Genomic DNA, 14591 nt, shown 5'->3' with positions numbered 1-14591 from the left:
GGCATAAAATCCAAACCTTCTGCCATTTGCTGTGAGATGAGCAACCCACTGGTGGTCTTCATAGCAAGATCCTCAACCTGGGAGAGGGGTCTGCCTGTCCTGTCTCCCTTAACCTGATACAGTCCTATGTACACCACCACCATACCATAACCATAACCATACAAAGTCATGACAAAAAGAAGGATGCAGTCATAAGGATGCCTCTCCTCTTGTGAGGCACAGTGAGGGATCAAACTCTCAGCATCCACAGCCAGATACCTAACTCACTGAGCTATTCAGCCCACTTTAAAATATTCTAGAGATGAATAATAATGATAATAGCACTACTAATAAATGTGTGCCCTTAGATGAATTCTGACTTATTGTGGCCCTTTACAGGGCTTGCTAAGAGTGAGTGCTCAGAAGTAGTTTACCATTCCCTTCTTTGAGGGCACCCTGGAAAACTCTAAATTTTCAACCCTCTTTGACAGCTGCCAACATCATCCATCCATTCAACGTTATTTAACTGCACCCTTCTGATGCAATTAAAATAAAACTTAAGGCAGTAGTGAAATTGGATAGTGGTTAAGGAATCTTGCTGTGGAGCCAGAAGTCGGGAGTTCAGTTCCCCACTGTGCATTCCAAAAGAGCCAGCCTGTGTAGCCTTGGTTAAGCTGCAGGGTACCAGGATGCCCCAGAAGAAAGGAATAGTAAACCATTTCTGAGTATTCTAAAGTATTCTGTACCTGGAAAACCCTGAAAAGGGGTCAGCATAAATCAGCAGCAGCAGCAGCAGCAGCAGCAGCAGCAGCAGTAGTAGTAGTATACAAAATGGAAGGCAGCACCAGAAACAGCCTTTTCTCTGCAGCTATGGTTGCTTGGGTGGAGTTGAGAAGGAGAAATAGCAAAACTGGCAAAGCTTTTCATGGAATCCAGATTTTGTTAGTTTCTTCTGGACTCTGGTAGGTGAAAGTCATGTCAATTTCCCCACTCATGCATAGAGGAGCACACAGTCATCTTTGGTAATGTAGATCACTGGTTCTTAACCTTGGGTTACTCAGGAGTTTTGGACTGCAACTCCCAGAAGCCTTCACCACCAGCTGTCCTGGCTGGGGTTTCTGGGAGTTGCAGTTCAAAAGCATTCAAGTAACAAAGGTTAAGAACCACTGATGTAGATACTATTGCAATTCTCCAAATGCTGGTCCTTGTATAGCTAAAGCTATACCAGCACAAGGAGGAGGTATCAACAGACATGGACACAATCTGAGGCTTGCAAAATCAAAACTTCAGGGGTGAAAGCAGTAAAGACAGAACATGCATAGTGGCCATGGTTTATTGATTATCGGGTGGAGGGAATGAAATGGGGAGTCTGGAATAATCCACAAGGCTACATTTCATTGCAGTACTCAGGTATTTTAAGGCGGCACTGGGCAAAGTTAACCTTGCCTTCCTCCTTTTCTGCAGTTAGCCTGCAAAGGCTGGTGAAACTGTCAAAAATCCTTTAGTTGCATCAGACTCCTAAGGATTTATTTTTGTTTCACTGGTGTTTCTCTAACGTTCAGTAATATTTTTAGTGTGAGGTAAGTGAAACCTGTTGAAGCTGGGCAAAGCTGTCTTTTCCTTTTCTTTCATAGAGCCACTGTTCCTTTTGCATGGTGACTAGAAAATATGCATTCTACACTGAGTAGAACCAGAGTTTGGAAAAGTTACTTTTTCGTCTACAAATTCCAGAATTCCTGAGCCAGCATGGTCGATTTCCTTTGCAAAATGATAATTGGCAAATCTGCACTTTCTGTGCCTGAAGTATTATCCTGGGTAGGGTTTTCGCATCTGTTGGCTGTTCTTGTCTTTTTCAGGCTGTTATACCTGTCATTTTCACATGGATGTGTTAATTACTGCAAGACTCTGAAGCTAGCAAGTAATGCTGACAATGGGACCTCTGAAGAATAGCTTCAATTCCTCCACAGTATCTAAGGAATTCTACACTATATTTTGTGGGAAGGAACGAAGGATATTTTGCTGGCTTGGAAATCCATGAGGAAGGGAGGGAAGGGAAGGAAAAAGGCAAAAAATCCCACAGAGAGCTAAGGGGACTGAGAATCATCCAGGTTCAAAATTGTATTTCCAAGCTTTAAGTAGAGCTAACGTCTAGTAATTCATGGATTTGTTTTCTTTGTAAAATCTTCTTTTTTTTGTCAACAGCAGGCATCTCAGAAGATAAACACACCGATTTGCTTGTTGTTAAGACCAGTGCTTCTTTGGACTGTTTTTGAGACCCCCTTCCCCTGTAATTCTTATTTGGATTTATTTTCAGAGTGCCAAAGGAAAAGAAACAGGTTAATCTCTTGAGGATGAAAATTAAATATCCTCTCTAAAGCACCTGCTGGGGGTTTTAGCCATTACCTAAGAAGTTAATAACAAGTGTGAGGGAAACACACAGCCCATTCTTCAAGGGAAACTTCATTTTAAAACATTATTTATCCCACCTGTTTCCTGCCTGGAACAAACTACAGCCCCAGGTCCCTGCTGCGTCAAAAAAGGAAGCAGCCATGAAGCCAAAGAGACACAGCCTGGATTTTCCTGCCATCAGGAAGCAGTTCCTTGTATCTCGTCATTCTCCTCACGTAAGGAGGAGGCCCACGTTTTGAAAATGGGGGAAATAGGTGTTAGGCAGTGGGGGGGATAAGTAAGTGGGTTCAAAATACTTATTATGGCTCATTTAAAAACTAGTCTTCATGATTCAAAATGCCAAGGCAAGGAGAGGAGAGAATATATTAAAGTAGAAGGATTAATAGTGTTGGTTTTCTGGTTCATTAATTGTAGAACTTTAATCAGTGGATCACTAAATCAGGAACACAGTCATTTCCACCTTCATCCTCCCTCGTAAAGTTATAGAAATTATATGAAAGTGGAATTATGGGGTGGCCAGATGTGTTTAATATAATTCTGTAGTAAAGGAACTTGAGCAGGTGCTACCATGTATACATCATATAATATATGTATGCGATAAAGATGGATGAGAGAGCGTATATTTAGCATTATGTCAGAAATTAGGCAGAGGAGGCCTATCTATGGCAGTGGGCAAGTTTTAAATGATTTCATCCATATACTGGTCTTTTAGGTCTCAAACTTTGCCCCACACAGCTGAGATCAGGTGTGGAGAACTTTTGACCCTCCAGCTGTTTTGAACTACAACTCCCACAGCTCCTTACCTTTTGACCGTTCTGCCTTGAGTTTCTGAGAGGGAAAGCGCAAAACATCAGGAGAACCAAAGGTTCTGTATCCCTGATGGAAATATTACAACTCTCTTTTTCAATTAGGGAAGGCAGGTATAAATGCTATTGAGTTAGAAAAAGTTGCTTTTTCAAAGTACAGCTCTTACAATCCACTAGCCAACATGGCCAGTGGTAGCTGCGATGTAAAACAGATCCATAGTCTGAAGATAAACTAGATAAAGCACTTGTCTGACAGCTTCCTATATCCTATATGTCTCCTATCAATTCATATTCCTTTTTGTTTTCCTTTCCCATCAAAATCGGAAATGGGGAACATGGTCCCTTCCAGATGTTGTTGACTACAACTCCCATTAGTCCCTATCAGCAAAGCCACTGGAGTGGGTGATGGAAAATGTAGTTCAGCATCACAAGGACCACACCTTCTTTACTTCTGTCTATATTTAGATTGTATGTTCTCCTGGGGAACACTTGTTCTTTTTTGTAAAATGTCATGCAAAATCTGATGGTTCAGTCTAGCTCTATAAAAATTAAGTTGGATTCAGCCATAGCTGACAAGCCCCATTGATTTCAGCAGATCTGCTCTAAGCATTGTTAACTCTGATTCCAACCCATAATTATGATAGTTGCAATCATCATGTTCCTTTGTAATGGGAATTGTGCTTTTTTTGATGACTGATGCCACTGGGCCTCCTCTAGTTGAGATTAGCAACGGGGATACAGCTCGTAATTTACTAGCCTGTATCTTATTTTCAGAACTCATAAAGTTATTTTAAGAAGTCATATAGTGACCTGCTGATGCCATCTGTATCTGAGCTATAAAAGAGCAATGTTTGTCATTTCCGAGCACCAATACACCATAGCTCAGTTATGGATAAGCTTCAGCAGGTTATATCCCTTTTTCTGAGAAGTAACTTTCTAAACTCTATTTTTTATTCTTGGCTGGCCTTTCTGTATCTTCCTTCAAATGGGATTAAGTGTGTTCTGTGCAAACATTTCTGAACAGCTTCCACTATGTGGCTGTTGTTGTTGTTGTTTTTTATTGTGTTCTCCTCCAAACCTTCTTAATTTCCCCTCCTCCCCAACAGCACACTTTGTGATTCATGAGTACAGCTCATCAACCCGTCTTTGTAATACCCTGAGGGGCATGTCCAGTTCACGGATACATCTGCGTACACACCACAATTAAGAATGGCAAATTGTTTTTTAGGTAATGGTGAACACCTGCAAGTACCTCCTGGCAAATCTGCCTTGGCGGAGCGAGGAAGAGAGAGAACGCAACGAAAGAGAGACAGACTGTGGGGACTTTTTCTGCAAGGGGTTCCTCTTCCTTCCTGAACAGCTCCCCCCCCCCCTCCATTGTCCAAGTTTGCCAATAAATAAGGTCATTTAAAAATTAACAGTATGCCATTTGGAGGCAGAAAAACCACAAGTGAGATGTTCTAGGTTAAATCGGCAGATTTAATGACTCTTTGTAAAATGCTTGGGGGGGGGGGAATATAGAATATTTCTCACACACTTAAGTATGCAGGCATAATACAAGCAGAGTAAGCTCTAACTCTGCTGAGAGAAGAATTGTTAAAGAAAGAGAGAGGGATGCAGAGTTCAAACACCTCTGTCCATAAATCTACTGATTTCTATTTTTCTGGCACCCAATGAAGGAGTGTACAGGCTGTGTTGTGTTCAGGCATGGAGTCCCCTCTCTTGTTAAGGCAGAGGGTGTGGACACCTTGATACATAGTCCAGCTGTAGACTTCCCAGTGCCCCCCTCTGGCCTGGCTTTTCATGAAGGTTTGCTGAAGTCTAACCATAGGGCATGAGAAAAGGATTGATGGATTTGTATTCCCGAAGACTTTCACGAGAATTGATTGATGGATTGTTCCTGAGTACTGTTAACCTTCCCTTTGTATGAGGTAAGTTGGTGAGTGGACACTAGCAATTGCACCCTATCTTCTGCACTGTACCTCGTTTTAGCTGTTTAAGCCTATCCCTGTGTTTTCCCATCTTGGACTTCGCTTATTTTTCTTTTTTGTTTGGATATTGTCTGTTTTAATTCTTGTTTTATATTGCTCAGACTGTAAGCCGCCCAGAATAGATTTGTTTGAATCTAGATGGGTGGGGTAAAAGCCAAATAAATAATAAAAAAATAAATCTAGTATGTAGCCCTGAAAGGATTTCCTGGCTTTCAGCTACAGGACCTGCTTCGATTTAAAGAAATAAAATAACTTCCAGAGTGGACCTTAATCCAGGTGTATAGGAACATTAGGCTCACCAGTCCTCTTCTGTAGCAATTGGCTGTTTTGGATTTCATCAGTAGCAGAACTCTAGGTGGCTAGGAGTTCAAAATACTCCAGATGGTGACTCATCAAGCCAGCTGACCAGCATGAAGGAAAGAGGCAAAGTTCAGCCTGGTGGTCAATATTTCTCCTAAAACCATTCCAGATAGCCACATACTTTCCTTTAGACTCCTGCAGGCCTATATTAAGAGCCATGGCATAGTACAGCACATAACCTTGTTCATAAACTGCCAATTTGTGTGGAGGCAAATTTCAAGAGTCAGGTTCCAGCAGACAATAAATAGCCTACGAGAAGTTGTGCTAAATTAATGTAATTTATCTTTAAAACACGGCTCTATTTAAAGTTTTTATTACCCTAAGGCTATCCCTGCCAACCTGCTGAAGTTCAGACTTGTTTGCTTAACAGTCAGAAGTCTGTATAGACATTTCTACTAATAAATAATTTCGCCTGAACTGCCCTCAGGGCACATGGTGCATGAGCCTTTTATGTCACCTCTCTTGAATAGTACATTAAGGCTAATTACAAGATCTTTAATTGTATCTAATGCCTCGGAGGAGCTTGTTTTACCCCCATTCCCTGAAGCTGTTATGTCAGCAAAGACAAGCTTAATCATTTTATCAGAGGCACACATGGTTGAGTTACAGCTTACAGAGATCTCATTCAGACACCCACCCACACAAATGAGCAAGGAAACACTGGGCTGTTCGAAACTGTGCATCGTGCAACGGAGGTGAAATGGCTTGCTTGTGATTGTTTGCCCCTTACTTTCGGGCTGTACAAAGGATTGTAACACAGTACAGTACTGTAACACAGTACACTACAGTATTCACAACACAGTTGTGAAGTCAGCTGAGCTCATCATCTCCAATATTTCAAAGATTTATCTGGCATTGAAGTTAAAAGTATCCAAAGATATGCCTAGAGATGGGAAAAGTTATTCTTCTTGTCTACAAACCTGACTTTTCTTGCCAGTATGTCCAGTCCTATATTGGCTGTAGGATTCTAGAAGTTTTACTCCCCCCCCCCAAAAAAAAGCAAATTTCCCCATCTCTGTGTATACTGCTATAGCTGGAAGGAGGGGAAGGTTTACATGGCCCCTCTTCTGTAGCACAAGAGGATACTGGCATTTGAATAAGAAGAATGATAGCTGACCACTATATATTGTTTGTAGAACAATTTATTCCCATCCCAATCCATTTATTGGGACTGTTACAGCTAAGCTTAGGAATTGGGAAGCCTAAAGATGTGAAAAGTGACAGCAACATCCCTGATAAACAACTGATGTTCCACCCATGCAGTCCTTGGTTCCACTACAACTGAGCATAAGAAGGTAGAGCATATACAACCAACCTAAAAGTAATCCCCTCCATCTCCTAGCAGGGCTGGGATAGACTTGAACCACTGCCTGTCAACATTTAGAAGACTGCCTGTTCTAAATGGACCATTGGCATTTTACTTGTACAAGACAGCACACTACATTCCCAAAAGCCAAGGTAAAAAGTTAAAAGAGCCCTATTTGAGCCAAGAATCTGTGGTTGCTTGCCTTTTTTGTTGCATTGTCTGCAGTAACCAAGAGACCCACTGAACAGTTTTTAGAAAACCATTGGGAAGGGTATGATTCGGCTGTCATCCTTCCTCTTGCAGGCAAATATGATCTCTGAAAATAATAGTGTGTCTTGTGTTGTGAAACTTGAGCTCTCCCAAAGATTATGACTGTTTCAGTTTCTGAGAATTACCTTGCCTGTTACATTTACATTTATAGTCAGCACAGGGTTGGGGTTGGGGTTGGGATATGTGTTAGAAAATCCCAGCCAATGGTGCAGTAATTAGTTGATTGGTTGCAGGTAGTCGGGGCCCATGTAATCAATGGAACTTACATTGGTGCTGACTCACCAAATCCACACCAATTCAATGGGCCTTCTGAAGTGCAACTTAGTACAGTGGTGCCTCGCAGGACAAAAAGCTCACAAGACAAATGGTTTTGGCAATGGGGTTGATGACTCACAAGACAAATGTTCCTATGGCCGTGCTTCACAAGAAGAATGTTTTCCGTTTTTTGTTCCTGCCTCATGTTTGCTGATTTTTAAATGTTTTTCTATGATGTTTAAATGATTAAAGTTTTTTGATTGAAATTTTTAAAATCATCTGCACAATATGTAAGGCTTTAAAGAGCACTTAATAAACCCTTTGTAAACCAAATTTGACTTTGTTCTGACTTTTTTTTGCCCATAGGAATGCATTAATTAAATTTCAATGCATTCCTATGGGAAAACGCATTTCGCAAGACAAATTTTTCGCAAGACAACATTAACCATGGAACGAATTAAATTCGTCTTGCGAGGCACCAATGTACTAGATTTCAGCTACTGTGTGACTCTGGCATGTTTAAAAATATACAGTGGTGCCAGTGAGGATTTCTTTCCAATGCAAATAGAAGAATCAGAGGAGCAATTTTGATCAGCACTACTGCATAGAAGGAAAGGGTCAAAGTCTGTTTTGATCCTACTAATTGGGTCCTACTTTCTAGTTGATCCTTGATCTTTTTTTTAAAGATGTCCGTTATATGCAATGATACATTTAACATATACATTTGGATGGTGCAATACTTTTCTTGAACCCCATAAACATCGTTTTGAAGAAGCTGAGCTGTCATGTCTTCCAGATCTCTTCATCAAGCTAAGCACTACTTTGTAATGCGCATCCTGATCAAGAGTCTCTGAGGACTTGAAAGCTCACTATTTCAGTGGTATTTTTGTAGACCAATGAATGTATCACCAAACTCGTTGTACTTTATTCAAAGACCACAAAATTTGGGCATCCAAAGGGAGGGTATGCCCCAAATGGAGCACTATGGATATGGACATGTTTTTATGGCACTGATTCAGAAGGACATCTAATCTACGCCCACATATATTTCATCAGTCTAGAGAATACTTACATTTCTACCAATTTCAATGACAAAATTAAGCCGATGGAACAGATTAACTTTGCATTGTCATTCATGCACCTCAGGATTTCCAGGTGTATCGAACTGAAACTGCAGGATAAAGAAAATATTTGGCTGACAAGTAGTACAGATTATTTTTCAGTTTCCCAGAGTCATAGGTTAAGGGAATCTTGGAATGGAGGGCAATCAACTTTATTCCCCTGCCTCATTAAAATGTGTACTACATTTCCTCCAGGATTGACAGAATAAGGTTATTATTTGTATATTAAAATCTGTGGGAAATTCAAGTTTGTGTTGATCCCTCTTTCCACTCTCAAGGCAACTAGAATAGTGGATCTGAGCAACAAAACATGCAATGGGACACAATATAAAATGAGAGAAACTTGATTTTGAACATCTATTAAAATGAGTCATTTTATTAAATCTTTAACAGTGCAATCTCATACATGTCTACTTAGGTTTATTACACAAACTTGAAGTGTGTTACTCCCAGGTGTATATAAGACTGCCATCTGGCAATAGGCTATCCATTTATCATTTTCCCCATGTATGTGACATAACATTCCTGTAGGAGCGAATGAAAAGTGTGTCCTTTTTAAATGAAACTTACATAGCAGTCTGAAAAAGCTAAATGTGGAATTATGAAAATATAGACTACTGCTTAATGATAAATGGCAATATCCAACCTATTGGATATTTATCCATAAGCAAGAAGAACTGCAGAAGTTGTCATAGCAGATAGATGAGGTACTATGCACAAATCTGTGCATCCAATTGTACACTTACCACACTTCTGACGTCATGTCAGTTAGCTACAATTAACCATGACAACTTCTACAGTTCCTCGTGTGCATGTATAAATATTATTTATTTAACTTATATGTCGCCCACCCTACCCAAAGGTCTCTGGGCAGCTTATATTCAGTAGGATTTGGGTGTATTAATATTAAAGTCAAAGCAAATCATTACATTAAGCAAAGAGGAAAGACTTCTGGATCTCTGTGGGGAAATGTACTGTACTAGAAATCAACTTTGAAAAGAGAGCTGTTACAGCACTTAGAAAATTAGAGGATTTTATAAACGGTGCACATCTAATCTGCAGTTAAACTGAGTCCTCAAATGGAAACTAGACTGTGTCTATGGGTTTGTCTTTTGTTTGTTCCTTTGGATCTACACAGTGGCTTTCTTTTGTTTTCAGTAGTCCAAAAAAAAAAAAAAATCAGAATCTAGGCTTGTTGTTCTTGAGAAGAATGATTTCACTGGCCTTGCCGACCAGAACATAGTTACTCATTTGAAACATCACTTGCTTCCAGGCATTCATTTTGCCATCCAGGTTCACCCTGTCTGAAAAGGACACCATTGCAGCAGAGCACAGGAACCCTGCTCACCCAGAGGTGGGAGGCACATGGCGTCATCTGGATGACGTTTCCTGTTTATATCCTGTCCTGAGTCTTTGTACCAGTTGGAATTCAGTTCCTGCCAACAGGAAAGCAGAGATAATTCATGCAGGAAGCACTAACGGTGAGGATGAAGCAAGAAGGGCATTGCCTGGGCCTCTTGGTGGGCCAGGATGTGAATAACTTTTCAGTTTCCTTTGTAAAATAAAGTCCAATGTTGATCTAAATGGAGCTACTTTCCTCCTACTCAGCCGCCTTTCCCCTTTGATATGAATGAGTCAAAGAAGACTTTTTAAAAACGGTTGACTTTCATGTCAAAGTCAATCAGGGCAACTCAAACATTATGGATTTTTCAAAAATATGAGCAGACATACATATCCTTTAACTGTTAGTTCACAATAAGTAAAATACAAAGGTGACAAATAAGTGGTTAGTCCCTATGATGGTTGTAGGGAACTTCTACATTCAGAAATGTAAGGTCTTGAATACCACTTACTTCTGAGAGTCCTTTTTTTAAAAGACTCCATCTCCCAGAATCCACTAGTCAGTATGGCTGCTGATCTTGCTGGCTAGTGGATTATAGGGGATATAGTCCAAAAAAGGAACACTTCCACACTCTAAGTTGGTGGCAATTGTGGAGAGAAGGCTGTTGTCTCAAGCCCTGCCCATGCTTGCTGGAGGCCCATGCTTGCTGGCTATTGTGGGAAGCAGAATACAGAACTAGATTGATGTTTGAATGGATTCATCATGATTCTTCTTAAAGTCATCTTGTTCTATCAGGAAGCCAAGATGTGGTCTGCCTTCCTAATGCCTGCCTACAGGATAGCTAACCAGGATAGCTGGAGTAGTGGCCTAGCCAATAGATTGGCAGGATAATTTTTTAAAAAAATAAAATAAATAACCCAGAGCCTGGACAAGGAAAAAAAATTCCTTCCTTCCATTCCAGAATTGCCTTGGGGTTCCTTCCCAATAGCTGAGGAAATGCGATCAAAACGGTAAATTTTTCAAACTCTGAGACCACTCAGATATGTCCTGCACACTGAACAAAACAGCTCTCTAACTTTGATCTTTACTTGGTAGTTCCCAGCTTTACGTTCACAGATGCCAATGAACTAAAACTCCTGCCATCCCAGGGCATACATCATGCTGCTTAGAACAGTGGGAACGACAGTCCAACACAGTGTAAGAACCTGGAAGATGGAATCACTGTAGCCTAACCTGAAATTATTCCCTTTTTCATTCAGTCATTTCTTGCATATCCCACCATTTTCTATATCAGGCTTCCTTAGCCTGGAACAATTTAGATGTTATGGACTAGAAGTCCCATTATTGATTACCATTAATCAAGAAGATTAAGCGCAATAAAGAGTCCTAGTCAAAATGTATGGAAGCCACCAGAATAAGACAGGCTGTCATATACATTGATTCTATCTTAAGCCACAGTCCATGTGATCCCTACAATATTCTATGGGCTGAGAAACTGCGGAAATCAGATGGTGCTGTCAGTCTGCAGTGCTTCCTTCTGACGAAATATACTAGTGGTGTTCAAGAGCAGTAGTTAATTAAGATAAACAGGGAAAGGAGAAAAGAAAAAGTTCCATGATTGTAAGCCTCTAAATTTTCATGGATCTGAAACTTGGCATCCATGATACTTGAGTTAGGTACACAAATGTGCCAAAATTCTAATTGATCCCGTATAGTCAGAGATATAGCAAATTAAGCCGCCTTGAGTGGTCCTGACCCGATCAGACAGGTGGGATATTAAATAGATAGATAGATAGATAGATAGATAGATAGATAGATAGATCGATCGATCGATCGGTCGGTAGGTAGGTGGGTGGGTGGGTGGGTGGGTGGGTAGGTAGGTAGGTAGGTAGGTAGGTAGGTAGGTAGGTAGGTAGGTAGGTAGGTAGGTAGGTAGGTAGGTAGGTAGGTAGGTAGGTAGGTGCTGGGAATAAACGCACCAATATCTGTAGTTTTAGAAGCTGTGTTAGTCTGTGCTAGTATATTGGGGAAAAAACCAAAATAAAAATAAAAAATAAACACAAACATTGTGGCACCTTGAATACTAACTGCAATATTTTAATATGAGATTTCATGGACAAGCCAACTTCCTCAGGCTTAAATATAGCAGTTCACCTTTAAGGTGCCACGGCATTTTTGTTTTCTTTATTCTTCTTTTGGTTTACACTGATACCTGTTTCTCCACTTTCCAGTAAGTTATTGCATAACAAGTATTGGTGAAAGTATCCATTTGATGTAGTGCTGAGCAGCAGTTCAAAAGTTCCTGAAACTTTTATGCTCTCTTAAATTTTATAGGAGTTACTTGGCTCAGCTGCCTTAAAGGACAAGACTGGTCCAGAAGATGTGGTATCTTTACTGGTCCCAGACACTATGCAGCTTGAAGACCAACACAAAGTATGGGTGCAACGAATTTAGGTGCAAACAAGCACAATTTGTGATACTGTACATGGTCCCAAGCCATTTTTTTGTTAATGCTTAGAATCCGGTTTCCTGGCTTTGAGGTATATAAGTCAACAGTGGATAGTCTTACCTTTCATCTTAAACATATATGTATATACATGAATTCCCACTCAGTTGTGAAAACTCGCTAGTCATGTGGAACTGATAAAAACACTCCTTAAATATCTCACTTACCTTGAAAGTCCTGTTAGGGCTGCTATAGAGCAGTTCTGCCTTCATGGCACATGATTAATTAACTATCATTGATGACAATTTCTGGTTTGAAGCTGAAGGAACAGCTACAGCAATAAATTTGGTAGAATGGAGGTTCATGTCTCTGTAAAACTCAATCCTCTGAATCAAAATATTTCTACTCAACTCACAACATTTATGGTTCATGCAGTGCTCCTCATAAAATCCAGTTCTTATTATTTTATAAGGCCCATTATCATGCCCTCAAAAGTTAGAACAGTACAGCCAGGGGCAGGGACTCCATGACACTCTAGAGGTTGATGAACTTCTCCTCCCATTATCCCCCACCATTCATCTTGGCTGGCTGGAACTGATAATAAGCAGACACCAGTGACATCTGGAGGTTCCCCGGTCCGGCTGTAGAGGAAAAAAGTTTCTCTTTGCTGCCGAATGAAACTTCTGGGCGAAAGTGCCTATAAGGACATGTTATGAAGCAGCACATTCCCCCCCCCCCCCCCACACACACACAAAATATGGCTTAGTAGACATAATAACAGACTTCAGGGACAAATAACATCAAGTGGCAATTCACATTCTAGGAAGCTCTGGAAGCAAGTTTTTCCTTCACCATGAGAAGGAGCGCGCCTTCTGAGATACAAGCCGAACTCCTTCAACAGGAAGCCCTGAAAGTCATTAATCTGCAGACGCGGCAGGGATTTGTTTGCTTTAGTGCAGCTGGGGACAGAATGACTCAAATGGAGTCTGAGGTAAGCAGCAGAATTGTGGCTTTTATACAGCGGCCATGCTGGCCGGGGGATACCATGAGTTCTGGTCCAAAGAAGGAATTTTCTAGGCTGTGGCAATCAGTGGCTGGAACATCTCATAAAGTTACAGATATTCTGCCCCAGTCTTAACTCAGAAAATATTCTGCTGGAAGCATGCTTGAGATTTTTCCATTGTGCATGGCAGAAGTACACAGACTTTGAGCTTGTGGGATCTACCTGCCTTTTTCTGGAAGGTCCACCCATGAGACTCAGGTTCAAAGCAGAGCCTGGGGAGGAAAGTCTTGTTGTAGAATGCCAGTGAAGGGAACAGAGTCAGTCATTCCTGAACGGGGATAATCTGGTCACAATAGATCATCAACTGACAACTCTGAATTAGACTATTGAAATACACTGTACCTGGGATTGCCCTTGGAGACAGTGCAGATGCTGCAGCAAGGCAGCCTGCTGGCAGAAACTCTTTACAGAAGCCATATGACACTGTCTATAAAAGACTTGTGCTGCCTGCCTATATATTTCCAGTCTGAGATCAAGGAACTGATAATGACTTTCAAAGCCCTGGATTATTTCAGGTCCAGATATTATAGAAAGCGCTTTTTTCTCATACATTCCGGCCTGCTCATGAAGATCTGCTGAAGGGAGGCTCCTCTGTGTCCCACTACTGAGCACAGTATACTAAGTTGAGTTCCTGGGAAGGTTTTCTTGGCTATAGCATTTTGGTGATGGGATGCTCTCCCTTCAGAGGTTTGTTTATCCTACAGAGCATTTGGCACCTAGGTAAATGGCATAATTTTGCATCCTTCAATATGCTGCGGTTTCACTTCCATGAATGGCTAAACTGCTTGAAAATGTTTATAATGGCCTTAAAGTATTTGAATAGCTTCAGGATTTTTAATGTGATTTATCAATTGTAGCCCTCATTGAGATCAGCTAGCTTGGGGGATACTCTTGGGCCTATGGCTACAGACATGTAGTGTATGACACATTCATTCCAGCTGAGGACTTGACAAACCATGTTCTGGGTTTTCAGCAATGCAACTGAGAGCAGTTTGTGTGGGCTATTTTCTTTAATTTGATCATGCACAAGTACACAAGTTAAGTGATGCATCAAATGTTTTTTTTAAAAAAATACATAGTACAATTTCCATTTCAAAGGATTAGAATTGCTAAAGCAGAATACTGTAAGTTCACTGAGCACATATGATCTCTAGTTAACACAACAGACACTAATGTGGGCCCATATTTCATAGAATACCTTGCTTTTTAAAGAAGTGTGTGATCAAGTAACACTTATACACAG

At 40.7% G+C, this 14591-nt stretch overlaps 1 long non-coding RNA gene across 1 annotated transcript; it reads left to right on the top strand.

Annotated features, from left to right (window-relative positions):
* The first annotated feature begins 916 nt into the window (after window positions 1–916).
* On the top strand, window positions 917–11642 carry LOC144588785 (uncharacterized). Its single transcript, XR_013544489.1, has 3 exons — window positions 917–941; window positions 1836–7003; window positions 9771–11642. It is a non-coding gene; the product is annotated as an uncharacterized LOC144588785 (long non-coding RNA).
* The last annotated feature ends 2949 nt before the right edge of the window (window positions 11643–14591 follow it).

Source organism: Pogona vitticeps, chromosome 4, assembly GCF_051106095.1.
Source record: "Pogona vitticeps strain Pit_001003342236 chromosome 4, PviZW2.1, whole genome shotgun sequence".
Taxonomy (NCBI): domain Eukaryota; kingdom Metazoa; phylum Chordata; class Lepidosauria; order Squamata; family Agamidae; genus Pogona; species Pogona vitticeps.
The sequence above is the reverse complement of the archived record's forward strand: the minus strand, read 5'-3'. Positions and strand labels throughout refer to the sequence as shown.